This window comes from Zootoca vivipara, chromosome 6 (genome assembly GCF_965207765.1).
Source record: "Zootoca vivipara chromosome 6, rZooViv2.hap1.1, whole genome shotgun sequence".
In the NCBI taxonomy this organism is placed as follows: Eukaryota; Metazoa; Chordata; class Lepidosauria; order Squamata; family Lacertidae; genus Zootoca; species Zootoca vivipara.
In genome coordinates, this window is record NC_142589.1 from 37131750 (window position 1) to 37158290 (window position 26541).

Below are 26541 nucleotides of genomic sequence, written 5' to 3' on the forward strand. Positions count from 1 at the left end.
CTCAGACCCCACTCCTAGTCCTAGACAGTTCTACTTAGGAGGGTTTTTCAATATCATTTTGGGAGGAAAACGGGCATAAAGTTGGCCAAGCGATTTCCACGAGGGAACACAGTTCCTGGACCCCTGCATCGGAAGGAGGAAGCCTCTTGAGATGCCGGTGGCACTTACTCCCGAGTAGGCAGGCGCTGGAGCTGCGCGGGAAGGCACGTAAAGGGCAGCAGCAGCCCAGCCTCCTTCTCAGCGAAGCCCGGGAAGCCAAAGCGGCGGAGGCGCGATTCCATCCGGCGGCGCGCACAAAGAAGAGGGAAGCTGGGAAGGAGCCGGGGTCGGTGGGAGAAGCCGGCGTCGGATCGCGCCTCCTGGCCAGGCGGCTGCCGGGCTGGACTTGCTGCTGCAGCAGCAGTAGGGGTGGAGCGCCCCCTGCCGGGAGCCGCGCCAAACCCGCCGCCGCCGCCTCAGCAGCAGCAGGAAAGGCGCCGCCGCCGCTGCCAGGCGCTGCATCCAACGCGGCGCGTCCGGCAGGGCTGGGCTCCATCAGAGCGGGAGCAGCAGCAGCAGCAGCGAGCGGAGGCAGGAAGGCGGGCTGGGGGGCCGCCGCCGCCGCCTCTCCCGGGAGCCCGCCCGCCGCCTGCCCGGCTTGCTGGAGCCGAGAAGTCGCCCGACCCGCGAAGGCAGAGCCGCCTGCCATGTCCCGGGAAGCCCGAGCGCCGCCGCCGCTGCCGCCGCCGCGCAAGAGAAGCCCGGAGCCGCTGGCCAGGCTTTGAGGGAGACCGGGAGCCTTAGGCGGAGAGCGAGCGGCTCCCCGCGACGCGCTCTGCTAGGCGAGCGCCCGCCGCCCTCGTGCCCAGCTGAGCCACCCTCGCGGCTCGTCCTCCTGCGAGGGGGCGGACGGCGCTCCGAGGATTCCCTGCCCGGGAGGTAGCGGAGCCCTCGGGAAGGAGAGAGAGGCGCCGAGCTGCGTTGTTGGACGGCGGCGAGCGAGAGCCGAGCGGCAGAGGGCATTGGGGGGGGGGTGTCCCTCGCCAGATGGCACACCGAAGGGGCGAGCGAAGGAGGCGGAGGCGGCTGCAGTAGCTGGAAGGCAGCTCAGGGAAGAGGAGGAGGGAAAAGGCGACGAAGACAGCAAGGGAGCAGCGCCTGGCCACTCGCTCGCCGTCGAGGAAGGGACCCAGCTGATCCCCGGCGCCCAGTCTCGCTGCGCACTGCCCCACCTGGGACCCGGCGCAGCTGGCTTCACTCCATGGCCCCGACCCAGCGCCAGGCCTGAAGGGGCAGCGAGAATGAGGCCACGTCCAACAGCAGCCAGGCTTCTGCCCGGGCAAGCGGAGGGCGGCGGCCGCAGCGACAGCAGCAGCCGGTGAGCAGAGAGCCCGGCGCCCGGCGTGGGGAGCGCCATTTACCAAAGAGCCGGAGAGTAGGCGCGCTAGCCAAGCGCCGACGCCCGCTTCTGGATCAGGAGCCACGCTTTGAGGGGCTTCGGAAAAGAGACGGACAGCTCCTCTCCCAAGGCAGGCGGGCGGAAGCGACCGCTAGGCAGGGCGCGCCGCTGGGACGTCGAGGGGCGCATCAGGCATCGCCAGGACTCGGATCGCACCTGCTCAGGGCGCCCTCTCGCCTCAGTCGATGAGCCTCTTGGGGGCCCGGGAACCCCGTTTGGATTAACTGGTTCCCCTCCCTCTCTTTTTCCGTCTTTCTTTCTCCCCATCCCCTTTTTTGGGTTCTCCGGGAACTGTCCGACGCCTGGCCACCTTCCTCGACTTCTCCTGGGACTATTACCTCACCTCACCTCGCCACCGACCTCAGGACTGTAAGTTCCGCTCCGTTCTCTTTTACAGAGCTTACTAGCCTTCCGGTTGCTGGGATGCGATGGGATGTGGAGGGAACAGAGCGATTTGCGGGTGGGAGGTCGGTTAAGTTGCCTGATCGGAAGAAATGTCAAGAGGGGACCCCCTCCCCCAGCACGCACTCGCGTCTTCTCTTTCTCTTGCCTTTGTTATTTTGACCTTTTGGGGAAGTTTTTGCGGTTGGAGGAGAGGGAGACGGGCATCCCTTGGCCTCTGGGTGTCCTAGCTGTGTTCCCCCCGCCTCGCACTCCCCGGGCATGCTTGTCGCGGCGGTTTCTTTGAACTGTCCCAAAAGATGAAAAGGTCCACTGCGCTCCTCCTCTGTCCGGATCTCAACCGGGCAAGAGGGGCACCAAGCAGCAGAAGAAAAAAAAAACCCGGGCTGGATCCACCACCCGTTATCCTGCCACTTCCAAACAAAGGCGGGGGGGGGGATGAGAGAGAGAGAGATGTGGCCAGATGTGCGCCCCCTGAACCGCCCTGCGCTATGCTTGGGGAGGTTCGCCAAATACTCCACACCGATTTCCCCGAGGGTTGGCTAAGGGGTCTCCGGAATGCACTGTGGGGAAGGGGCTGCGGGAACACGGAGCGGCAGAACAGCCGGACTGGGCTTGGGAAGCCGCGCGCGCACGGTGCCCCCTGATCTGGTGATGGTTCCTGTTCCTTGTCTCTCGATGTACTGTACCCCCAAAATTGCTGTTGTTGCTGCTGGGGCTGTTTTCTGAAGAAAAGACCATGTCTTACTTTTGTGATCCTCGCTCGCTCTGCTATAGACCTGGCGGCTGCCCAACTGACAGCCGCTTCAGCGCAGCCAAGGCGAGAGGCTGATATAGACCCCGTCGAGGGTCGTGGGAAGCTCCCGACACTTGACCGCCCCGCAACTCCGTCGCCTTGCAAGAGGAACCCCAAAGACCCCTTTCTTTCCACCCAGACGCAGAGAGGTTTAAGTGTTCCGAAGAAGGGGGTTCCGGTCCCTTTGCAGGAAGCTCCCTTCTGCCCCGTCTAAGGACGCCTTTGTTTGATCCCTTGTGTTAAGTGCTCTGCAGACATCACCATCCTCTTCGATTTATTGTTGTTGTTTAGTCGTTTAGTCGTGTCCGACTCTTCGTGACCCCATGGACCATAGCACGCCAGGCACTCCTGTCTTGCACTGCCTCCTGCAGTTTGGTCAAACTCATGTTCGTAGCTTCGAGAACACTGTCCAACCATCTCATCCTCTGTCGTCCCCTTCTCCTAGTGCCCTCAATCTTTCCCAACATCAGGGTCTTTTCCAGGGAGTCTTCTCTTCTCATGAGGTGGCCAAAGTATTGGAGCCTCAGCTTCAGGATCTGTCCTTCCAGTGAGCACTCAGGGCTGATTTCCTTCAGAATGGATCTTCGATTTATCTGGATAGTTAACTTCCTTAAAGGAAATGTCCAATCGCAGAATGTGTGTGTGTGTGTGTTTTGTGGGGAAGGCAGATAGAGTTTCTTAGGGACATTAATTGGCATGGTTGGAAGGCACCCAGGTACCCAGACCTGCCTGTTGCCTCTTTCCTCTTGCACTAGTTGGATGACATTAACTTGGCGACTCCAATATTTTGTAGGGAGAGGAAAGCTGGAGGTGGACGAGCCAGGGGTGAGCAGCTTTGAAATTGTGGGGTGCAGTTTTAAAACAGTATTTCATAGAACCTCTGATGTGGTTTTTAGGGAGTCTTGCTAAGAACCATTGGGCAGAAGACGGTAATGGCAGGAAACCCAAATGGGCCACTAATTAGCATGGGCCACCGAAGCCACTCGGACATTGTTTTGTGTGAACCCTGTGCAAGGAAGACAAACAACTCTTGCCTCACTCTTCTCACCTGCCTGGTTACAAGTTGCCTGAGGAGCTTCTTATCTAAGTTGAGTCCAGACAGTGTAATTTTTAGGAAATGATCATTGCATACCTACTTCAAACAAGTATTGTGGCTGAGTAATCATCCATGTGCTAGGGTTTTGTCTTGTTTGTTTTTTTGTTTTTTTAAACCCACATATACACACACAGCCAGGCCTGGGAAGATATCTAACAGACCCCAGTTTACACCTCATTTATTTTTTCCGCATTGCCAGACTTGTTCACAGCTTCAGACCTTGACCCCATGAACATAAATCAAAGAAATGTCCCTGAGCATATGCAGAGAGTTTGCATCCTCATAACGGGCAAGGCCTAAGTAACTCCCAGGCCCAGTGTGGGGTGCAGAACTTCCAGTCCAGAAAATGTGACTTCCAGAGAGTCTTAAAACCCCAGTTCTTTCCATATTAGAAATTAGGCGGAAAGTGTGTGTGAATAGGAAGGGGGTTGTCTGTGGGGCAGGACTGCAGCATGTGAGCAAATGAACCTCTATGATTATGACTTGGCAGAATTAACAAATCAATGTGCTTAAGACAGTGGGCTGGAAGGGAGTCCCTCCCTTCATTCACCATCATCAAGCTCAATACGATTTAGAAATGATATTTCACAACCCCATAATCCCATATGAGTGAGCTGGCGGTGATTGCTCCACTGGAAAGGGGTTTTTCACTTTGCACATGCTCAGAGGTATTGCCTTCTTTGTTGTGGCTACCCCCATCCCTGGGCTCAGTCTTGTAACTGAAAATAAATTCTGGGACAAAGGGGTTGTGAGCCCAGCAAAACAACTTAGGTTGCAAGCTACAAATCTGGACTCTGCATCTGTGTCATCAACCACTCTAGATTAAATCCTTTGCAGTCTCGGTAAATTAGCTACACATCTGTTTGTGAGGCTGGGGTTGGTGGTTTTCTTTTTGTTCTGTTTTTCCAAATCTCCAGTTCCAGATATTTTTGCCCTTTTAAAGAACAAAGGGAGTAGATTTCATCTACCACCCCACAAACCCACAAGCACTCTAAGCAAAACGCTGCCTTTCTATTCAAGTGTCGTGGAAAGCCCAGGGGGGCACGCCATCTCTGGGACACTCTCCCAATCTCCCATGCAACTCCTGTAGGAATGAACTGGAGGGATTTGGACCAGTCCCGGATGGATAAGGAGGCAAAGCTCTCTTGCTGGGATTTTGAAGTGTCAGTTATAATCAGCAGACTGCACCCCTCCTAACCCTATTTGATATATTCACAGACCTCAATCTGGAGAAGGTTAATTCAACCATGGCAAATTTATCCCATTTATTTCAATAGAACATGTGGGGGAAACAAACAAACAACACTTATTTTTTTGAGTAGCACTACTCACTTTCCTGGGGAGCCAAGTGCCACCGTGTCAGTTTTGCCAGTGTGGGCTGAATCTTGGCATTCCAAATATATGATGGCTATATATTGCAAGCTGCCGTGGTCCCAGAAGAGCATTGGGGATGAGAGCTAATTACCCTCCAAGTGGGTAAATGACATTATTCACTGTAATGCAGCTTCCATGAGAACACAGGGGCAACATGGATTGCTTTTCAATTCATTGCTCGAAAATGGCTCATATGTTAATTAGCTCAGAAGGTAGACTTTTTTTTTTTCTCGGAAACCACACTCTGCAAGTGAGTCAAGTGGCAGCATTCTTGGCTAAGCTGGGTGGCAGCAGCTAAGACCAGGAAGAAAATGTGGGAAGCTTAAATCAAGGGCAGTCATCATGTGGGCTGCATCAAGCCTATGAAGCCAATTCCAGTGGCCTACCAGCCCTCTCCCAAAACCAGGCACATTTTCCTCTCATCCTCATGCCTTACTGACAAAGGTGCTTCTCCTCCGTCTGGTGCAATGGCAATGCCATTGCTAGAAGGTCTTAGCGCTCAAGGAAACAGGAAGAAGAGATCCTTCCTGTTTCATGAGCACAAAGACCTTCTAGCAATGGCAGCATGCCAGATGGAGAAGAGGAGACTTTGGAAGGTAAGTCAAGGGCTGTGCTTTCCATTGCTGGGCTGGGTTGGGCTGGGTACAGAAATTCCTTAAATTTTACAGGTTTGGATGGAATTACTGTACAATACAAGGATTTGTTGTTTTCAGACCCTCCATGTGCCCCTATTTTCCAGAGACGTCCCAGTTTCTGATTTGATCCCAGAATGTCCCACTTTTCCTTAGGGTGTCCCTATTTTCATTGGAGAAACATTGGAAGATATGGAGTTATCTAACCCCTAAGCCATCTGAAGGCAATCCTGTATAGGGAAGTTTTCCAAATGTTTAATGTTTTATTACGGTATGTATTTATATATGTTGGAAGCCGCCCAGAGTGTTTGGGGCAACCCAGTCAGATGTGTGGGGCATAAATAGTAAGATGATAATTATGGAATGGGGCGTCCCTATTTTCATCAGAGGAATGTTGGAGGGTATGTATTTTAGGAGTATTTGGGGGTGACTTCATTCCCTGGGGAAAGCCACATCAATGGTCATTATGTGTACATGGAGTTACATGTGTTAAAGGATTATGTGATGCCTGACAGCTAGCAAGCAGGTCAAGCATGGTAATGAACCTCCTAGAACTGAGATGCATGACCACAGGGTGTGCAAACAGGGGAAATATCCAAATAATAATAATAATAATAATAATAATAAGTTATAATAAGTTATAATAAGTTATAATAATTTATTATTTATACCCCGCCCTTCTGGCTGGGTTTCCCCAGCCACTCTGGGCGGCTTACAACAGAAAAATGAAATAAAATAATCTATTAAACATTAAGAGCCTCCCTAAACAGGGCTGCCTTCAGATGTCTTCTAAAAATCTGATAGCTGTTTTTTCTTTGACATCTGATGGGAGGGCGTTCCACAGGGCGGGCGCCACCACCGAGAAGGCGCTCTGCCTGGTTCCCTGCAACTTGGCTTCTCGCAACGAGGGAACCGCCAGAAGGCCGCCGGTACTGGACCTCAGTGTCCGGGAAGAACGATGGAGGTAGAGACGCTCCTTCAGTGTGTGCTGTTCTGCATGATGATGAAAATGCATCTTGAGAGGCAACCTACTAGAACTCTGGAAGAGGCACATGCATTGGACTTGCTAAAGGGAGCATCCTCTGTTGAGGAGACGGTGTCCAGGATGGCTGTGCGCTGCGGCAGTGGGTAGGAACAGGTGGTGGTTGGGCTATGCCGAGGAGAGGAAACCTTTTCAGCTTGAGGGCCACATACCTTTCTTGGGTCACTCGTAAGTGGTGGGAGGGACCAGAGGTAAAGTGGGTGGAGCAATGAATGTAAATGTTACCTCTGCTTGTTTCTGCAGGGAAGCAATAAGCATGATCTGTGTCAGGGGTCCCCAGACTTACCGGGCTTCGGGCCGGAGGGCAGGGGAGTGCGCGCGCAGCGGGCCGGAGGGCGGGGGATTGCGCGCCCGTGCGCATGCGCACACGCACACGGTCGGGGGAAAAATCGTCGAAAATCGCTTGTGCGCATGCGTATGGGCCTCCCCCGACCCGGAAGTGCACCGGAAATGACCTCTTCTGGGTCGGGAGAGGCCCATACGCATGCGCACAAAGGATTTTTGGCGATTTTTTTCCGATTTTGAAGATCGCCGCCGCGCTGCGCGCCGTAAGAGGGGGCGGCGGCAGCGGGCAGCGGGGGTCGTTGCGGGCCGGATTGGGAGGCCAATTGGGCCGCATCCAGCCCGGGGGCCGTAGTATGGGGACCCCTGATCTGTGTTCAAGGATACATTCCAGCCAGGCAAAAACACTCAAGGAAGGTGTAAAGCAGGGTTGGGGAGGGTGTGGCCTCGAGAGAGTTTTGAGGGCAAGATGGAAAGGCCTGGCAGCCACATTTGGCCCCCAAGTCTAAGGTTCTCCATTCCTATGCTCTGCTCTTGTATCCTCTCATCCCTCACCATAAAAAATAAGCATCCTATTCCCCTCTGTTGAGTGTTGGAGGATAAGCAGCAAGTGTTGTGTGCTGTGCAGAAAGGTGTCTTGTACTGGTCCATGCCCAGCAGGCCCATAACACTTTGGCTGACCCCAATGTCATAGGCCTGCCTTTCCGTTGCAAATAATATGTGAATGTGTACCAATCCAGGACTGGGTGAAATGGACTCTAGCCCACAAAAGTTTCTGCTGTGATAAATTTGTTAGCTTTGAAGCTGTTAGCCACAATCTCTGAGAGACTACACTTAACACAAAATCTTCAAAAGTCTTGTTGAGGGAATGAACTAAGCCTCAGACTAAGCAGTGTGTGGTGGCGGTGGGAAGAACAGGAATCTATAGGTTGCAGAAAGTGCTTAACATTAGCAGCATCACATTTCAAGGATGCACTAAAGGACCTGCATCTCTGAAACCAATCAGAATTAGGCATCTGGTCACATGGTCTGCCAGGTTCTCTTCCCCTCTGTTCATCCCTCTCCCCTACCCCGTGTTTCAAAGTCCACCCAAAGGAAACAGGCCTCCATCCTTCTTCTTTCCACTTGCAATGATAAGGATTGATACTGGGTGTGGCTGTTGCAATATCAAAGCGAATACTGAAATGCTGGAGGACCTAGCAAAGATCCTGTGTTGTTGCACAGAGCCATGCTTTCTGGGGGGTGGGGGCTGAGAGTTTTCTCTTTTTTCCCAATGACATAATGGCTATTTATAACTTTTGGCTCTCTCTGGTTTGCCGCTGGGCTGGGAAATGAATGAAATGCAGCTGTTGAGGGCAGGGGCGGGCTGTCTCTGTGCACATTTCGCAGGCTCAATTAGAGAAAGCCCCCCCCTCTTTCCCTCTTGTTTTGGAAGGGGTCAGAATTTCAGCTTGTTTCTTTTTAAAAAGTATGTGCTCTGTGGGAGACCATTAACAGCACCCCTATTATTCTCTGAGATCCGCATTGGGATGAAGCAACAACTGCATAAACTTAACTTTGAAGAAGGACTGCGGCTCTGGAGCTAGGCATCAGCTTTGCATGTAAAAAGTCCCATGCGCCAGCATTTCCAGGCAGGGCTTGGAGAGACCCACCCTTGCCTGAAACCCTGGAAGGCCGCTGTAGACAAGCCTGAGTTGGAGAGGCTAATGTTCTGATTCAGTATATTGCAGCTTCCTACGTGAGCTCCTGGGAGAGTCTTGGGCAGATGGGCCTAATTTGAATAAGGAGCGAAGATGCCCAGCTGTGTGCTGAGTTGTCTTCAGAAGTATTTAATTCATGGTCCTGGGTCATACCAGCTTGAAGTTCTGTCTCAGCTGCCTAGATCATCTCCCTGCCAGCCCAACAGCTGGCTCTCCACAAATTCCTCCACCTGTTCATAGTGCTGTTTTCTGCCCTGGTTCTGTGGACAGAGAGTCACTTTCATCCCCTGGAGACTGATTTAGCTGTAATCCTAACCTTACTTACCCATTGAATCCAGTGGGGCTTTCTTCTGAGTAGACAAGGTCGGGGTTGCAGTCACTGTTACTAAAGTGAGAGATGGCTGCACTCAAGCTTAGAGCACTTTACAAATAGCACACATTATTTCAATTTGTTTTGTCTTTCTTCTCCCGACAAGGATCTGATCACTGCCTTCCTCTTTTCCTTTCCTGTGCTGCTGCTAGTTATTGAGGAAGTTCCCGATCATATGGCAATCCATATTGCTATTATCAATATGAATAAACATCTGTCCTGCACTTCAGCTACAATTTTCCAAGGCTGCTTAAACAAGGTTCAGCAGCAAAATATTTTTAAAAGCAATAAAAGAGCAAGATTAACAGTGCAATTCTAGGCATGTCTAGCCAGAAGTCCTACTGAGTTGAGCAGGGTTTATTCCCTGAAAGTGGCTGTAGGAAGGCAGCTTAGAACAGCAGGGGGAAAAAGCAGCACAAAACAACTTCAAAGCTCAACATCATTTAAAAATCCCGGGGAAATGAAAAATGGTTTCCTTCGTACTAGGAAAGTAAGATAACAGGTTTCTGGGAAAACTTTCCAGGGTGAAAGTTCCATAGTTGGATGCCATCACCAAAAATGATCATCACTTATTGTGCTGCCATATCACCTGCCTCAGCTAGCGTGCCACAATCAGAAGGGGCAGGAAGGAAGAAGATGACAAGTTTTCACTGCATGAAAATGTAGTGCCATCAATGTACATTGACAGAGTTCCATAGGGCAGGTCTCTGCCTTCAGGAGTTTACAATTTCACAGTGGGTAGGATAGCAGAAGAAAGGGAACGCAGAGAAAGGAAAACAAGGGTAGGAATGGTGAAGGGGAACACCAGGAGTTACTAGCAACAATAACTTAGTCTTGGCTACTGTTGGGTTTTTTTTGGTTGAGCAGACAATCCAGATCACTCAGATAAGTGAGCCAAGCTGTGTCCTATTGGAAGAAGATAAAATGTTTGAGATCATCATTAGCCATTCTGACATGGAGATAAAGTCCCCTCTCACATATGGCAATTGGACAGACACCCTAAGCATTAAGGTAGCTTAATGCAAAATAGCATTTGCTATAACGGTTGCAATATTCTATGTAGTCTTCTCAACTCACTAGAAGTGTGTGTGCTTTCAAAGAGAATTTGCAAACTGAAGCTGTAACAGATACACTCTGGGCTGTAGAGAAACGTATTGTTCCATCTTGAAGATAATATTCCACGAATGCTGTAGTAAGGCAAGTGTCTAGACCTAGATAGACAACCTTTTCCTGACATATAAAGCCTTAGGCAGCTCAGGGTTCCAATACAGTACCTTCAGGGTCGCATCTCCCCATATGAACCAACCTAGATGCTGCATTTGTCATAGAGGCCTTTCTGTTGCACCAGCCACTGCTTCCTTAAATACCAAGCATTTTTGTTGAGTCTTTCTGGTGTGCAAAATGCTTCCCCTTTTACATTATCTCAGTAATCTTAACAGTCCTGTAAGGTAGGGTGCTATTGCCTCTCCCACCCCCATGCAGGGCATAGGCTGAGAGTGAAAAGTGCCTTGCTTGAAGGGACCTGCTAAGGCAGGGGTCAGCAAACTTTTTCATCAGGGAGCCGGTCCACTGTCCCTCAGACCTTGTGGGGGGCCGGTCTATATTTTGAAAAAAAATATATGAACGAATTCCAATGCCCCACAAATAACCCAGAGATGCATTTTAAATAAAAGGACACATTCTACTCATGTAAAAACACCAGACAGGCACCACAAATAATCCAGAGGTGCATTTTAAATAAAAGGACACATTCTAAAGGTCATGACAGAGGTGAAATAAAAGGTCATGACAGAGGTGAAATTCCTGGTTTTCAGCACAAGGTGGAACTGCTTTCTGAGATCAAAACGTTTCACCAATCCTGCCCCTGCTAAGGAGGCGGTACAATTGCAGGGGCATTTGCAGAGGGAAATCAGCAGGCAATAGTTGTTGGTTTATTTACTCTCCCCTGCTGCACATGTCTCAGCTCCTCGTGGGTCCCCCATTCATGATCCCCAGCTGTGCTGTTAGAACAGAGGTAAGCCCAGCAGTGAGAAGGGCATTTGCAGGGATGACTCAACGGAAGAATCAAGCACCTGTTAACAAATTCCTCCGCCCCTGTGTTTGTCTCAGGTTTGCCATCTCTCACGCAAACCCTTCATTTAGCCCATGGGAAGTAATAGCTCTGCTCTGTTCTGCACTAGTCAGGACACATCTGGAGTGCTGTATCCAGGTCATTTGAGGAAGGACTTTGACCGAGAGGAGGGTGATCAGGATGGTGAGGGCTGGATGAGGAAAGGGTGAAAAAGCTGGGGATGGTTAGCCTGGAAACGAGAAGCTTAAGGGGGTGGGGGAATGGGAGAGACATGAAAACAGTCTCTCAATATCTTAAGGGCTGTCATGGAGAAGATGGAGCTGGCATGATGGAGCTGGAGCCTCAGGCAACAGATGCTGGGTGTCCGTGTGCAATGACAGGGAGGTGTTGGAAAACAAGAGCTGTGTGGGCTACTGTGTTACGGCCTTTAGTCCCTAAGGGTGCTGTCCTCTCACCAGTGCTGAAGTAAAATCTAACAACCAATCCAGTTGGTTTCAGTACATGAGATAAAGCACTCAGCGTTTGTGTCGGTGTCCTCTTTGGTGGTAATAAGTTGTTTTGGGTCACTCTTGCATTAGGAGAAACTTCCGGAATGGTGGAACATTCTGCCTCAGGATATGGTGGGCTCTTTTTCACTGGAAGTATATGAGCACAGCTGGGCAAGCCACCTGTCAAGGATGCTATGGTTGCAGATTCCATACTGAGGAAGGGTTTGGATCAGATCCCTTCCAACGCCTATGATGTGGTCATAAGTGGGTCTGCTCCATTTTCAGAGCCTAGGAGATTGGAACAGGGCTTCCTTTGTGGTGGCTCCCCAGTTGAGGAATCCTCTCTCCAGAAATACCCCTAAAGAAAAGCCCTGTTGGTTCAGCCCAAAGGTTCATGTAGTCCAGCATCCTGCTCTCACAGTGGCCAACCAGATGCCCCTATTGGGAAGCCCACCAGCAGAATCAGAGTGCAAGGGCATTGTCCCCCATTTGTGATTCCCAGCAACTGGTATTTGGGGGCATACTGCCTCTGACAATGGAGGCACAACATAGCCATTGTGGCTAGTACCGTAGCCCTGAGTAGCCTTATCTTCCATGAATTTGACTAATTCTCTTGTAAACCCATCCAAGTTAGGGGCCAACATTGCAGCAAATGCCACAGTTTAACTACCGTATGTGCTGCATGAAAGAAAGTTCTTTCTATCATCTGTCCCAAATCTTCCAACATTCAGCTTTCTTGGATGGCTCCATTGGGTTCTAGTGTTCTGAGAAAGAGAAAAGGTGTTTTTTTCCTATGCACTTTCTCCACACTAGGCATGATTTTATACATCCTTTCTGCGCTGTCTCTCTCCCCTCCCCAATGTCTCTTGGCTTTTAGGCGGCAACTGGACACAGTTTTATTTGGTGGGCTCTTGAATGAACAATGCTGCTCTAGGCTGCTCTCAATGGGTTTGTTTCCATTGTGCTTTTTCAGCAGATCGTTCTCAAGTTTAGCAAGCCACCTTGAGGATGGAGAGGTTGAGGCACAAATGTTATAAAGGAAGGAAGGAAATGCACCTCGCCTTGGCAGATGTGAGTTGGGGGACCACCCCTTTGCCAGGGTCACCAGGAGCTCCTTCTCCCTCTGCCCAGGACATGGCATCTACCTGTACTACTGTCTTGGTGCAGTTCCACTGGTGGGTCAGGTGCTGTGTAGACAATGCAGGAACCACAGCATCCCCTCCTCTGGAGATTTTTCAGGCGCTGCACCAGACAGTCACAGGTGAGGCAGACAGGTAGAGGGGGAGGGGAATGCTCAGCTTCCAAAGGAACAATAGTATCCCACCTTCAGCAGGTTGAATTTTATTTTTTGGTGGTTCCAATTCTACAGTTCTATAATTATGTTTTGATTTTATAGTTGTCAACTGCTCAGGAGTTATTTTGGATATGAGCAGTATATATATATATAATATAATATAATATAATATAATATAATATAATATAATATAATATAATATAATATAATATAATAATAATGGTAGACATTGGGGAAGAAGAGTATTAGAAGCTTTCCTAATTTAGGGAAGAGTTTATTGAAGGGCTTGGAAGATAAAGAGGGGGGCAGCAGGCTGAACAGAGGCAAGGAGTTCCTCAATCTTGACTCCCCAGATATAGTTAGACTCCAATTCCCATCATTCCCAGCCAGCTTAGCCAATGGTCAAGGGTGATAGAAGTTGTAGTCCAACAACATCCGGGTGGGGGGAGGCAAAGTTGAAGAACCCAGCTCTAAGCTGCCCTTCCTTAGCCCGGTGGCCTCTGGCTGTTTTGAAGTACAGTTCCCATCTGCCTCAGGCAACATGGCCACGCTGGCTGGGTCTGTTGGGAGTTGTCATCCAAAATAGCCAGAGGGCACTGGCTGGGTTGCTTCTGCCTAGACACACCCCTAGGGATGGGGAAGAAATTCAATTTTGTTTACATTATAGTGAGGAACAGCCTAATTTGCACTCCTCAAATCAATAAACGAACCAAAACACAACTATTCCCCCCCCCCAATATTTCTGTGATGCAGCTCTCTAGCTAAGCAGTGTGGACAAACATGCACACATTAGTGAAAAATGCATTTCATTAGGGGAAATTGCTTGCGAAAATTTTGCTACACTGCATGCAAAAAAAGCGTGTTTTAAGAGAATTCCGTACTAAAGACGCTGACGAGTTTTCATGAGTATTTTTTAAAAAGTCGCTGCTGAAATGTGGAGAACTGAGTTTAAGATAGGGGAAATGAGGGAACCTAAAAGAGACAGATTCATCCATCACTACCCACCACTCCAATTATTGTTTTGGTTTCTTTCTGGGGCTTAAACAGATCTATGATCCACCCCCACCCCAGTTTGCCCCTGGCTCCCTTCCACATCATTGCCTCTGCCTAACCAGAGCTGCCCCCACAAGTCACTGGGGCCCATCACCAGCACTTTGAAATGAATCTACAGCTCCTCTGCTAATGTGGGGAGGCCAGGTCAGAGCAAGGGGATAGAGCTTGCACTCTGCTGCTTCACTTTGTTTTCAGATCCCCCCCCCCACTTCCATGTTGAGGGGGAAATTGTGTCTCACTTAATTCCCAGCATATGGCTCAGGAACAGAACCTTGCCTGTGGGTAGGAGGAAGGGGTTGAGCAAGCACAGATTCCGTGGCAGCAGCTTAGGCTCTCATGACAATTGAGTGGAGGAAGAGGGTCTGTATTAGCTCTGCAGGAGAGTGCAGGCGCTGGATGGGGAAAAAAAAACCCTGCTCCCATATTTAGCCCATAGTTCACAGGTCACCAATGCAGTGCCCATGGAGACAGGGAGGCCTTCCTAGGTGAGCAACCACCTGCCTTTGTTACGGAGGTAATGTGGTGGTGTTGCCAGAGCCTCATCCTCATCCTATGCCCACCCGGTGTTTTGAAGGCTGACGGAAGCTGGGTTAGAGCACTGGACTAAGACCAAGGAGGCCCCGGTTCAAAGCTCAGTGCTGTGAACTTCACTGGGTAACTCTCAGCCTGCCTACCTCACAGGGTTGTTGTGAGAATAAAATGGAGGGGGTGTGAGATCCATATATGACACTTGGAGGAATGGTGGGATGAATATAAATAAATCCTCAGTGTTTCCAGCAAAAAAGGGGGGGGCATATTGGTCCAAGCTGTGAGCTAAAAGATCTATGGATAAAGGGTGGTATACAAATTTAAATAATAAATAATTTAATTTAAGTAACTAATTAATAATAAAATGAGCATTTGATCATAGAATCATTGAGTTGGAAGGGACCCTGAGGATCATCTAGTCCAGTGTTTCTCAACCTTTTTTGGGCCACGGCACACTTGTTCCGTGAAAAAAATCACGAGGCACACCACCATTAAAAAAGTTAAAAAATTTAACTCTGTGCCGCCCTATATTATAATTATGACTGTAAGAAACACTTGCCAAATATTGCTTTCCGGTGGTCAGTGTTGTGTATTGGCGGCCGCCAGGCTTGTTTGCACTGAGCTTTGGGAAAGAGGAGGAGAAATATTGCTTTACGGCGCGTCAGTGCTGTGTATTGGCGGCCACCAGGCACATCACAATGCAAATCGCCCTACTCGTCGCTGCACGTCGCGGCACACCAGCCAGCGTCTCGCGGCACACTAGTGTGCCACGGAACAGTGGTTGAGAAACGCTGATCTAGTCCAACCCCCTGCAATGCAGGAATATGCAGCTCTCCATTATGGGGATCAAACCTGCATCCTTGCCTTATAGGGAGGCATATAGAAAGCAGACTTTTCACCACTGATGGATAATATATGGGAAGCAAATAATGGCACCTGGGGCTCCTCCCACCCTCCCTGCACAGTGACATATTGTGTTCCAGACCTATGCCTGTTCTCCAGCTATCCCCAGCCACCAAGCCTCTTCCTCTTCTCTTCCTTTGTCTTAGTTCTAAGCACAGCGAGGGGAAGGGCACATTGGTGTTGCAGCAAATGTCTTTTCTGATCCTGTAAAGGGTAGAACCTGAACCCATGAGTTCAGACTAGAACAAGCATCCCCAAACTGCGGCCCTCCAGATGTTTTGGCCTACAACTCCCATGATCCCTCGCTAACAGGATCAGTGGTAGGGGAAGATGGGAATTGTAGTCCAAAACATCTAGAGAGCCAAAGTTTGGGGATGCCTGGACTAGAAGAACAGAGATTTAGATGAAGGCTGGGGGAATATGTGGGCCGTGCAGACATTGCTGGACTACAAATCCCATTGTCACAGACCTTTAGCCATGCTGGCTGGGGCTGATGGGAGTTAGAGTCCAACAACATCTGGAAGGTCCCCGGCTCCCCTACTCCTGACTGAGACAAAACGGTTAAGGAGAACTTTGCAACATCACAAGCGGTTTGACAGTGAAGCAGACTGCTTCTGAAGATGGTGGATTTTCCTTTGTTATATGTTTTTAAGCAGAAGCTGGGTGACCTACACTAACAGGGATGATGTTAATGTAGTGGGTCTCTTGTGCCGGCAGGCCTTTGAGATCACTTCCAAGATCTATGATCTTAAGAGAAAACACTTTAAATGTTAGGAGAAGCAGATTAGGGGATACATAGCTGCCATTTTCAGTTCTTTTCTCTGGGTCCATGAGAACTAGCAGCACCTTTCTTTTTAAAAAAACAAAAGCTGGTGTTGAAATATGAATTCCACCTGCATCTGTGTTTAGATGCACTTCCCTATGTTCTCCATCACTTGATTTTAGGAACACAGGAAGCTACTTTGTGCTGCATCCATTGAGCTAAATATTATCTACACTGACTTGCAGTGGCTCTCCAAGTTTTACGACCTAGTTCTCTTGTAGCCCTACCTGGAGATGTCTGGGATTGAACCTGGGACCTTCTGCATGCAAGGCAGATGCTCTACCCCTGAGCCACATCCCTGTGTCTCTCATGAAAACAGGTGCATTGTCCCACCTCAGATCCAGCCAGCGTGTTGGGGCTTGCTCTGGTTCCCTGCAGCTGCACCCAAGGGCCAGGCCAGATCGCATTGCTCTGTTTACTCTTGGTGGTCAGGGAGGATGTTCGCGTTCCCTGAGCGCAAGACAGCTGGTAAACAGTGGTGGTGTTGGCTGGGTAGCCAGCTCCTTTGTCTAGTAAGGAGATCATTAAGAGCTCAGCTTCCCACCTGTTCTGACAGGAAATGGCCCAGCTGCCTGGTCCTCCCGTTTCCTAGTAACAGTTGACAAGATGGTGGCGCAGAAGGGGCCTCTACCCAAGATACGTCTGTCAGTCCACAGTGTCACTTGCACCGTGTGCAGGAAGATGCCCCTGCTAGAAATGGAGCCGTATTATTCACACAACTTGGAGCACCTCTTAGCAGGTTGAGTAGAAAGTACATTTCCTCGCTACCTAGCAGACATCCAGGTGTGGCATCCAGGCAAGTCACCTTTACTTGCTAGTGGTCTACTGGAGTTTTTGGCTCTCCAGTGTGGAAAATCCATGTGGGTTAATTTGGCACTTGCTGGAGAGATTGCTGAGACACTTTGTCCTTGAATGCTTTAAGGTTGCAGTTTTTTGCCAACCTGGTGTGCTGTGCTAGCAAGGGCTGGCGGGAGTTGTAGTCCAAAACATCTGGAGGGCACCAGGTTGGCAAAGGCTGTAATGTGCCATTTCCCTAGGGACCAATGCCAAAAGACAGTCAATGGGGGAAAGTTTAGCTTGATCCTCGTAGGGCCATATCCTGATAAAAGAGAGTCGAAAAGAAGGAAGTTTGGGTTTCATGTGCTTAACGGTTTCTTGAATTTGGGGGGCTCCTCACTGCAGCTGTTCAGAGCTAACACTTCTTTCCTGTGTTGTTCTTTCTCATTTTATGAATTATATTTTGTTTGCATTTTATTATACGGAAACATGTAAGCTTTTCAGTGCCTCCAAAGTCTAGCTGCCAAATGACTTCGTATTTCAAAATCTCAAACTTCGGCATACTCTATTTCTTTTACTCATATCCTTAATGCATTCGCATGCCACCTTTTCCTCCCAAGTCACCCAAGGTGGTTTACTAGGTTCTGCCACTCCTCATTTAGTCGCCACAGCAACTCTGTGAGGTTGGTTAGGTTGAGAGTCAGCGAGCTTCACAGCCCATTGGCAATTTTAACGCTGGTCTCCCAGTCTTGTTAGACCTGATGACAGAACTCCAACATAGGGGTTAATGCCATGCTAGCGGGGCTGAACCTGCACCTCCTGGGCACAGCTGGTAGTGTGAGTACTTTCTGCCATTTAGTCGTAATGATCTCCATAAATCTTTTTGGAACTAAGCTGCTCCCTTTCGGCATAGTACATAGCTACACTATAAGACCAGACGAAGAATCCTGATGGTTCAGGACAAAGGCCAGTCTAGCCCAGCATCCTGTTCTCTCAGTGGCCAACCAGATTCCCCTATCAGGAAGCCCACAAGCAGAATCTGCGGGTAACCATGCTCTCTCCCATTGTGATCCCCAGCAAAGGGCATTTGGAGCCATGCTGCCTCCAGCAGGGGAGGTGCAACACAGCCATTGTGGCTAGCAGCCATTGATAGCCTTACCCTCCATGAATTTGTCCCATCCTCTTTTAAAGCCATCACGACCTCTTGTGGGAGTGAATTCTATAGTTTAGCTCTGTGCTGTGCATTCCTTTGCCTGCCCTGAATCTGAAGGATCATTGGATGGGCCCGAATATTATGAGATCCACTTCATCCATGACAGTCGGCATTTTATACACCTAAACCACAGAGCCTAGGGCTTGATGATCAGAAGGGTGGCGGTTCAAATCCCCGTGATGGGGTGAGCTCCCGTTGTTCGGTCCCAGCTCCTGCCAACCTAGCAGTTCGAAAGCACATCAAAGTGCAAGTAGATAAATAGGTACCCCTCCAGCGGGAAGGTAAACGGTGTTTCCGTGCGCTGCTCTGGTTCGCCAGAAGCGGCTTAGTCACGTTGGCCACATGACCCAGAAGCTGTACGCTGGCTCCCTTGGCCAGTAAAGCGAGATGAGCGCTGCAACCCTAGAGTCGTCCACAAATGGAGCTAACGGTCAGGGGTCCCTTTACGTGCCCCCATTACTCACCCCCTCCAAACTTTAAAGTTCCCCCTCCCTCCTCCTTTCCTCGTAGGGTTTCCATCACCACTCCTTGATTGTAACACATTTTGTGTCTCCTGTGCATAAAAAACACATTGTGTGTGTGTGTGTGTGTGAAGCATGATTTCGAAATTGCAAACCTTCAAAAAAAATTAAGATACAGCTGAAAAGCCCAAAACTGTTTGCTTACAAAATAATTACCGGGGGGGGGGGCGCAAAGGGGTGTGAATAGCCTTTTGTCTCCTTCCCTGATGCTGATGCTAGGAACTGCAACAGCTTCGCTCTCTTCTCCCTCTCTCCTCCCCCCTCCCCATAACACCCTGACTCCAACTGCTCCATCTGCTTGCTTGGAATGCTTCCCACAATTGGGATGCCTGCAGAAAGAAAAGGATTAGGGGGGAATCCAGTCCCACTGAGGGATCAGCCTGAGAGGTCACTCAGAAACACCAGGCTGTGTTAAGTTGGGCTCCGTTTAACTGGAATGTGAAATTCCCCTCCTGGCCTTCATTTCAATCTGCCTAGGTGAGATTCATAAAGGTAAAGGGACCCCTGACCATTAGGTCCAGTCGTGGATGACTCTGGGGTTGCAGAGCTCATCTCACTTTACTGGCTGAGGGAGCCAGCATACAGCTTCCGGGCCATGTGGCCAGCATGACTAAGCTACTTCTGGCGAACCAGAGCAGTGCATGGAAACACCGTTTACCTTCCCACTTGCAGTTTGACATGCTTTCGAACTGCTAGGTTGGCAGAAGCTGAGACCGAGCAATGGGAGCTCACCCCGTTGCGGGGATTCGAACCACCGACCTTCTGATCAGCAAGCCCTAGGCTATGTGGTTTAGATCACAGTGCCACCCACGTTATGCACAGTGCTGTGTAATTGTTTTAAAAAGCACCTTCCAGTTAAGCAGCTGCATCCAGATGCCACTACTACCGTACTACTACTACTACTACTACTACTACTACTACAAGGGTAGAACCCTGTGGCCTCCCAGATGTTTCTGGACTCCAACTCCCATCATTCTTGATCATTGGCCATGCTGGCTGAGTCGGATGGGAGCTGGATTCCAACAGCATCTGGAAGACCACTACAAGATGTACAAGATGCAGGGGTGATGGCTGTCAACCTAGATGGCTTTAAAAGGGGATTAGGCCAGTCCCTGGAGGAAAAGGCTATTGATGGCTGCTTGTCATCCTGACTACACTTTATCTCCAGTATCAGAGGCATTGCTCAGCTAATTAACACATCACCATTGAAGGATTCTCTCCTCTGTCAGTTGATCTGCCAAGCCTCCTTTTAAACCAGTCAGTAAGGCATGTGACTCTTGATCTCAGGGTTGTGGGTTCGAGCCCCACATTGGGCAAAAGATCCCTGCAATGCAGAGGGTTGGACTGGATTAGCCTTGCAGTCCCTTCCAACTCTACCAGGAAGGCATCACCGCATCTCCTGTCAGTGTGAATTTCATAAGACAATGGTGCACTGTGTGAAGAAGTGAAAAAGTCCTTTCTTTTGTCTTTCCTGGATCTAATGTCCATCAGTGCCATCATGTTCTACTATTGCAGGGTTAGGGGAAAACTTGTCTCCCTCCCCAGCTGTTTCTTCCCACTTCCTGCAAAGGCAAAATACAGTATATAGGAGGAGATAAGTGAGCCTTCTTTGCTGAGCTCTTATACCTTTCAGCAAAATGATCCCGTGTTCTTATGCTTTTAGATTTTTTTTAACCCATCCAGTTCCTACAGGGTGGCATTATAAATTACAGCAAAGGCCTTAAATGTAGGGTGCATTATTATTTTTTTCTATTGAAAAACTAGCTATCCTTGCAAGGAATCCCCTGATAATCTCTTAACAGAAAATTCTTGCCATCATTCTGGGAAAAACGGAAAGCTGGGCCACCAAGGACACCTCCTTGATGTGCTTGTTTGCTGTGTGGAAGGTGCCCTTACAAGGCTATCCATGCACACTGTAGCCAACCCATGAGAACCCTGGTTTCAATAGGAGTGCCAGTAAACAGCACACAAAACAAACAAGCCACTAAAAATAATATTAAAAAAATGAAATGATAGGACTTGTGCTGCAAACTTCTGTGCCACAAATGCAATAGCAGCCTGAAGGTGCTGCCTTTAGGCCAGGCCTGTGCAACTCCAGTGTTGGGGGGGGGGTAGATGCTTTCCAGATGTTCTTGGACTACAGCTCCCATCATCCCTGATAATCGGTTGTGCTGGCTGGGGTTGAATTCCAATAACATCTGGAGGGCGCTTTGTCAGTTCCCCTGTGATGAAAAGTGGGGCTGGGCGGGGCAGGGGGGAGTTGATAAAATGGCTTGATCACAGAAGAGCCACAGAGATAGTGTTTGGGTAGAATGCATAGGCCAGGCATCCCCAAATTTCGGCCCTCCATATGTTTTGGACTACAATTCCCATCATCCCTGACCACTGGTCCTGTTAGCTAGGGATCATGGGAGTTGCAGGCCAAAACACCTGGAGGGCCGCAGTTTGGGGGTGCCTGGCATAGGCCACCCAGTGAACTCAGCTGTTTTGGAGACTTAAAACTGAACATCTGGATAAGACCCCCACTCTTGTGCACCGAACATGCTCATGTGCAGCTCCCGTCCATTGCGCTGTGGCTTGTGCTCAAGAAGTTCCCCTTCGGAGGGGAGAGGCTTTGGCAAATATTGCAGTGTAAGTCCCATGTAATCCAGGGAGTCAAAAGGTGATTTTAAGCCGTCTGCAGCTTGTTGGAAGCAGGCAGCTCATCCCCAAAGGCGGGTAGGGAGAGGGGTAGAGGGAAGGTGAAACATGCATATTCTGGAGATGTAGGGAGGGCATGGACAAGAGGGGAAGAGGAGGGAAAATACTTGTTCGCTTATCCTGAGCTCATCTGCAGAGCCGAGTAGTGCCTTCCAATCCTTTCCTAATGGCTGCAAGCCATCACCACCTTAATCCATCATTAGCTGGGCATATTTCAGATCTGTGCCAACAGTGAATTGGTGTGCGTATGGCAGCGGCGGGGGGGGGGGGGAGAGAGAGACTTCTCTCGCTTGCATGCTTCCCCTTATTCCCATGCCATCCTTGCTGCTGCCTGTGTGTAATTAACAGAGTAATTAAAAACAGGATGAGTTAATTGGTATTCATTTATGTGGCAGATGTTTTTAATTGAGATACGAAACAATTTACCTGTTTATATAAACAATAGTGAACGAAGGCTTGTAAAACAGGGTGTTTTTCCTTCCACATGCAGCAGGATCTGAGCCATCTCTCCGAGCTCCTTTTCGTCAGGCCTGAGGCCAAACTGATGGAGAGCACCTGGGGGTTGTGGATGGTGCCAGGGACTGAGGCTCCCTTCCAAAGATGTGTTCCTCCCCTTTCTTAATTGCATGCCAGCTACAGGGATGTTCTTACAGGGTGACTGAGCAGGGCTGGACCCTGGATCTTTCCCACTGGTCCCCAGATCAGCTGCCACCTCCTCCCTCCCTTAAAAAAAGAGAAAGACTGTTTTAGAAATTAGCTTTGCTTACAGGACTGCTGGTCAGGCGTCCACATGTGCAAAAAGAGCCCAAACATTGATGCATATTTGCATTAAAAATTGCATACGCTGATCTATGTGCATAAAAGCAGATATAGAAGCAATTTAAATGGAAAAGCAGGGCGGTGGCAGGTGAGCTGCCTGCCTGCTCAGTCAGCTGACTCTAGGCGCTCACAGTTGTGGAGGCAGTTCCCTGCTCTTCCTTTTCCATGGTTCTTCGGGTTTAAACTGGACTTGGGCTGAACAGTCCTTCGGATAGAGGACTGTCTTCTGCAGAGTAGGACACACAGTCACTCTGGATGCATCATTTCATTGCATGTAATGGTCAAGGTTTGTAAAGGCAAAAAAGCATCAGCTGGGGATGGTGACCAGGATAACAGCAAGACATGGAGGGGGGACTGATTTTCCTTTCCTGCTCTGGTCATAAAGACCCCTCTGCTCTGAAACTGCTTTTTGCCTGGGGAGGGGGGGGGCAGATTTCCACATGGAGAAATTGAAAGTTGAGTCTCCTTTGGTTTTCAGAGGCCAGAGAAGGCAGGTAGCAAGGTGTAGGCATTGGAGGCTGACAGCCCAATACTTTACATTCCTATTCAAAAATAAGCCCCAACTGACTGAGGGGCTTCCTCCCAAGACAGGATTGCACCTTAAGTGTCACAATATGAAGAACATAAGAAGCACCATGCTGAAGGACCATTTAGTCCAGGGGTCAGCAAAGTTTTTGTGGCTTGGGCCAGTTCAGGGTCCCTCAGACACCACAGTGGGCCAGTGTGTGTCCATGCGCATGCACACACACACACATGCACAAATTCCGGCGTGGAGGAGGTGTGCGCAGCTTCCCATTGGCTGCAGGAGCTTCCTGCAACCAATAGGAAGCCAGCCAGTCTCACGGAAGGCGGTCACCACTCTGCTCCATGCCGGTTTAGCACGGCGCATAGGAGCCGACCAGGCGGCAGGGGTCCCTGAGTGGACTGTGGGGGTCCATGGGCTGGTTAAACGATCCCCATGGGCCGCTTGTGGCCCATGGGCCTTAGGTTGCTGACTCCTGATTTAGTCCTTTCTCTGGTATCCAGAGGTATGTTGATTTGAGCTGGTGAACCAAATATTTAGTTCCTTTTTCCTTGGCACATAGGAAGCAGCCCTTTACGGAGCCAGGCCATTAATCCATCTCGCTCAGTCTTGCCCACACTGACTAGCAGGAGCTCTCTAGAATTTCTGTCAGCCATCTACCATAGTCATATTTAGAGATGCTGGGGACTGAACCTGCATGTAAACAGGTGCTCTACCGCTGATAGCCAGGCCCCACTTGTCTGCATGGAGTGTTTGACTCTCTATGCCACAGAGGCCAGAAAGACCTGATATCTTATCCATGAAGCTCTAGATCAGTGTTTCTCAACCTTTTTTGGGCCACGGCACACTTGTTCAATGAAAAAAAATCCCGCGGCACACCATGGGTTGGGGCCCTCTCCTCCCTATCTTTCCCTTTTTCCCTCACCTGGGGGGGGCTCCCTCCTTTTCCTCTTCTCCTGGGGCGGCTGGGGTGGCGACGGCTGCGGCGACGAGGCAGGGCCGTCGCGTGGTGGGAGGTCCCGGGCTTCAGAGCTTTTCCCGGCCACAGGCGGGCTCGCTGGGGGGCTTTAGCGGCTCCCCGCTTGATCCGCCGGGCGATTCCGACGCCCACGCAGCTGCCGCGGGGCCCAGGGGTCCGTCGATCCTCCAGCCGGGCGCTTTCGGTGTCGCTCCGGTGGGGTCGCGGGGGGGGGGGCCTCCAGCAGCTCCCCGGTCGATCCACCGGGCTCACTTGGCGGCCGCGTACCGCCGGCGGCGGTTCCGGCGGTCCAGAGGCTAGGCTGGCGGCACGGGCACGCTGGTCGCTCTCAGGAGCTTCGTGCTGCCGTGCCACGCGCCATCTTGCCTCGCCGGAAGTCCGTCAGCAATGCAAAGCGCCCTTTTCCTCGCCGCACGTCGCGGCACACCAGCCGGTGTCTCGCGGCACACTACTGTGCCGCGGAACACCGGTTGAGAAACGCTGCTCTAGATAATGTTCTTGGTATCAAAAAAGGCGGGGGGAGCTTGCCCACCCCAAATGCTTTTCTTGTTCAGAAGGTCTTCCTCCCTCCTAGTGCAGCCAGTTTTTGGGTGGGATTCAGTCACATATTGGCAAATTCAGGTGTCAAAATTAAAGTTGATTGGGAGCTCCTGTGCAAGGAAACCAGACTTTAGCAATAAGGAAAAGTGATGGAGGGGGTTGTACTGGAAAGTATGTGGGATGGCAACTGCTTGATGCAAGGTCATATAATCTCCCTGCCGACAAATCACAGCGGATGCTTGGTAAACAGGCAGCACTGTATAATCTCCCTGCAAACTTTGTGCAAATAAATGAAGATGAATTCTCCGCTAACAGTTTGCTTTGGAGTGACCCTACCCTGAATGGAAGGTCCGGCCTTTGGTGTTTGCATGTGTGTTTGTGTGTTGTGACTTCCTAGCCATGGGCAGGTCCATGGCTTCTGCCTCTGCTGGAAAGGGGCTCAGCACACCTCAGTTTTCCCAGAGTCATGGCCCACAGCAGATAAGAAATGTGATAGTGAAACATTTGGCTATTGCTGGAAAGAGGCCTTGGCAGCCTGCCGGCAAAGACCAGATGGCTGGAAGCCCAGCTGCGGGGAGAGCAGGCTGGTCTCAGGTGTGCTAAGTCCTCAATCGGTCCCAGGAAGACTTGGCATCACATCCTAATGAATATCAAAGAGGGGGCAAGAAGCACCGTCTTTGCTCTTTAACACCGTGATTTTCCATTTCAGCAGATACTGAATCACTCCTGTCAAGCCCTGAGCTGAGACCGGGATGCTGAACATCTCCTAATAGCTCTGTGGGTTTTGAATTCCCAAAAGGAAGGAAGGACGGAAGGGAGGGAGGGAGGGAGGAAGGAAGGAAGGAAGGAAGGAAGGAAGGAAGGAAGGAAGGAAGGGAGGGAGGGAGGGAGGGAGGGAGGGAGGGAGGGAGGGAGGGAGGAAGGAAGGAAGGAAGGAAGGAAGGAAGGAAGGAAGGAAGGAAGGAAGGAAGGAAGGAAGGAAGGAAGGAAGGAAGGGTTTATCTTCCTCTCCAGTCCCCAGGACAGGTTAGAAAGAGAAATTCCCTGACACATTTTTCATGGCCTGTGCAAGAAAGAGAAGGGAAGCTTTTGCTTCTGTGCTCACTTTATGCCAGATCCCCAGTCTCTTGTCCCCTTGTCTTCCTTTAATTCCCCACTTTTCTTCCAGCCCCTTCCTACACCATTCATTTATAGTTCAATCCCCAGCATCTCCAGGTAGGTCTAGGAATGCCCCTGTCTAAAATCCTGGAGAGCTTCTACCAGTCAGAGTAGAATCTACACCAGGCATCCCCAAACTGCGGCCCTCCAGATGTTTTGGCCTGCAACTCCCATGATCCCTAGCTAACAGGACCAGTGGTCGGGGAAGATGGGAATTGTAGTCCAAAACATCTGGAGGGCCAAAGTTTGGGGGTGACTGATCTACACAGTGCCAATGCAGCTTCTCGTCTACTGCATGTCCCCATTTTTCCGAATCCCCTTGCATGCATTTCCTCAAAGGACTTTCCTCAAAGAGTTGCCCCACATCTCCCTGCTTTCCCTCACTGTAGTCAATTTATAGCCTGCAAGCAGCGTATTCTGAACCTCCCAGTTATATGGGCATCATTTATCTTTGATCACATCCCTCATACACCTACCGTAGTCATACCACTGGTCCCTCATCAATATTGCCTATGCACTCACTAACAGCAGCTCTCTGGGGCCTTCAGACAGGGCTCTCTGCCAGCCCTAACTGGAAATGCCAGGGATTGAACCTGGAACCTTCTTCATGCAAGGCAGCTGCTCTGCCACTGAGCTATGACTCTGAAGGGAGAGCACAGACAATTTGGCCTGGCATGTAGCTTGTTCTGCATCAGCTACTTATGATGCTGCAGGATGTAACCCAGATTTGGTCACATCCACACCATACACTTAAACTGTCCTAGCACCCTAAACAATCTACAGTTCCCAGGGTTGGAATCCTGGGCTTTCAATGTGTTTCTAATGCATGGTGCAGCTGTTGGAAGCTTCCACCAGCCCTGCTCTTCAGGGGCCATGGGCAGGTGGGCAGGGCTGGTGTGCCCCAGCTGCCTGTTGGGATGAAAATAGAGGCGAGGTGGCCCAGAGGTGCCAAGGGCAGCACTCCAGTCATTCCAAAGAAACGAAAGGAAAACAAGGAAGGAGACCGCATTGTTTTCCTT

General features: G+C 50.2%; 1 protein-coding gene across 8 annotated transcripts in view; it reads left to right on the top strand.

Moving 5' to 3' along the window:
• The first annotated feature begins 463 nt into the window (after positions 1 to 463).
• Positions 464 to 26541, top strand: part of CBFA2T3 (CBFA2/RUNX1 partner transcriptional co-repressor 3) — a 68957-nt gene continuing 42879 nt past the window's right edge. For 2 of the 8 annotated variants that reach the window (XM_035119408.3, XM_035119410.3), the window contains exon 1: positions 537 to 1807. The gene's annotated coding sequence lies outside the window, so the exon portion shown is untranslated. Of the gene's footprint in view, positions 1808 to 12670; positions 12763 to 26541 lie in introns of those variants that run through there. The other 6 variants (XM_035119413.3, XM_035119409.3, XM_035119411.3 and 3 more) reach the window with 6 other exon arrangements.